The sequence below is a fragment of the Austrofundulus limnaeus genome, unplaced genomic scaffold (genome assembly GCF_001266775.1).
Source record: "Austrofundulus limnaeus strain Quisiro unplaced genomic scaffold, Austrofundulus_limnaeus-1.0 Scaffold655, whole genome shotgun sequence".
NCBI classification, from domain to species: domain Eukaryota; kingdom Metazoa; phylum Chordata; class Actinopteri; order Cyprinodontiformes; family Rivulidae; genus Austrofundulus; species Austrofundulus limnaeus.
The window spans coordinates 77,605-80,113 of NW_013953057.1; the positions used below are offsets into that span (position 1 = coordinate 77,605).

General features: G+C 34.1%; 1 long non-coding RNA gene across 1 annotated transcript; it reads right to left on the bottom strand.

Moving 5' to 3' along the window:
- Window positions 1–1,232: 1,232 nt before the first annotated feature.
- LOC106531598 (uncharacterized) lies at window positions 1,233–2,243 on the bottom strand. The gene is made up of 2 exons (XR_001311954.1): window positions 1,901–2,243; window positions 1,233–1,750 (listed from the first exon to the last, which is right to left on the bottom strand). It is a non-coding gene; the product is annotated as an uncharacterized LOC106531598 (long non-coding RNA).
- Between the last annotated feature and the right edge of the window lie 266 nt (window positions 2,244–2,509).

The window sequence follows — 2,509 nt, forward strand, 5'->3', positions numbered from 1 at the left end:
TTAAACTAACATTTATAATATTACTTTACACTCTGTAGGTCTAAATATTAATGTATGTCTAAATATTAATGTAGGTCTAAATATTAAACTAACATTTATAATATTACTTTACACTCTGTAGGTCTAAATATTAATGTATGTCTAAATATTAATGTAGGTCTAAATATTAAACTAACATTTATAATATTACTTTACACTCTGTAGGTCTAAATATTAATGTATGTCTAAATATTAATGTAGGTCTAAATATTAAACTAACATTTATAATATTACTTTACACTCTGTAGGTCTAAATATTAATGTATGTCTAAATATTAATGTAGGTCTAAATATTAATCAGACATTTATAATATTAATTTACACTCTGTAGGTCTAAATATTAATGTATGTCTAAATATTACTGTAGGTCTAAATATTAATCAGACATTTATAATATTATTTTACACTCTGTAGGTCTAAATATTAATCAGAGGACAAAGTAATATTTAATAGTTTGTGTTAAATTGTAGCATGATTCAACAGAGCTAAACTCTGTATAAATGCTCCACAAGCTAATATCTGCTAACCAGTTCAATACATAACAGTGATTACATGGACTTTATMAGATTATTTTAATTTTAAACTGTTACATTATGTTCTGCTCAGATCACATTGAGCTAAATAAGATCAAATCTGCTGACTTGTTGTAAAATGAGACGTTTTCCTGTTTATCTTCCGTTAATAAATCTAGAACATAAACAGCTTTTCTGGCATTTTTTCAAACATTAGATAGATTATATAAACTGTAAAATATTAATAATAACTGTTTATATTATTTTTAATAGTTTTTTTATGATTTCTACATGGTCAGTCCTTTTTTTCTGCTCTGTTGTCAACATGTACAGTAATGGGAAATCCAGAGTCTTGCCCATTTTGCATTAGCCTTTAGCTTCTCCAGCCGATCACACGGTCAGGTGGTTTCTGAGCACTCCAGTTGTTATATAAACATATACAGTATCTCCATGTAAGCAAATTATTACTTGGCTCAATGTTGGCTCATAAGACAAAGAATGACATAAACTTAAGACAGTGACAAAACACTAAACACATCAACATTTTAGTATGGTAAATGTGACCACAAATGTGCAAAGCTAAGCAAAATAAAGAAAAATTGTATGACCCATACCTGCTGTCATTAAGAACACAAATAATGCAGTAAAGTAATATATGAAAATAAATAATAAACAAAAATATCATACATCTACATAATAAACAAAAATGAAACTACATCTTTAAACATCCATGTCAGTTTTTGCTTTTGAACTAAGACTATCAATCATCTCTTTGTTAACTACCGGTAAATAACAAAATAATATTATAAACTCTAGGTTTATTTTGGCCCAAAGTAGAAACAATAATAAAATAATATTTTGGAGTATGAAGAGTACTTCTGAAATATCTGTGAACCTGTCCTGATACCTGTCTGGTTTCTCAACAACATGTGATCTAGTCGTGATTTAACCTCCATCTTTCTGTGGTTAATTCTCTGAGACTCTGTTACACATTATGTCAAAAGTAGAGACTTCAAACTTTACACCAGTTGTTAAAGACTGTTCCTCTTCAAGAATATTACTCATAATTTCTCCTTACCTGAGGAAAGTCTGCATTATGATCCCTGCTGCTGTAGGCTATCTGGTCTGTCTCCTCCCTGACCTTGTTCTGTGGCAATGAAGATTTATTTTAAATATGTGGAAAGCAGCCAGCATGACTTCTGCACAGAAATGAAAGATGACTGGGTTTATCTAGCATTAACTAACTAGCAAGGGGTGTAACAGGTAACAACAACTAATCATGTTAACTGTAATGTGTAACTCATCATTTAGCTAACATTATCTGCCTCCAACAGCATGACTCAACTTACATGGTTTGTTTGGTAAAAACTGTGTGAAGTTTTAGTTGCTCTTTACACCGGGAGGCTCTGCTCAGAAGGCAGGTGGTCAGAAGAACGTCTCCTATCAGTCATCTACAGGAGTAGCTTGCGCACGCTTATGGTGCGTTCAAAGACGGCTCAGGAAAACGCATTGCCATGTGTTAATAATGGATAAAACAGCTGTAACGGCTGAGAAAAGTGCGGGAGACATAGAGCACAGATGCAGGAAGTGCAGGGAGACAAGTCCACGCATATCCCCCATCCATTATGTCCGTGCCTTCACTGCCCAGGGCCCTTTAGAGACCGTGGGCCCCTGGGCAGTTGCCCAATTGCCCATATGGTTAATCCGGCCATGCACCCACCCATCTAACTTTGTGTGTGTTTATGTGTATGCATGTTTGCATTCACTCAGACACTCATGATGCTGTCCCCACCATACTTAATTTACAGCGGGAATAGTGTCCTCAGCACAATGAGAGTTGTTAGGTTTGAGTCACACATCTTGTTCTTGATTTCCAAGATGTTGATTTCTAGTCCCATCTGACCACAGCACTATTTGCCCACCTGACAGAGGTGTAGCCAAACATTTTTCTCAGGGGT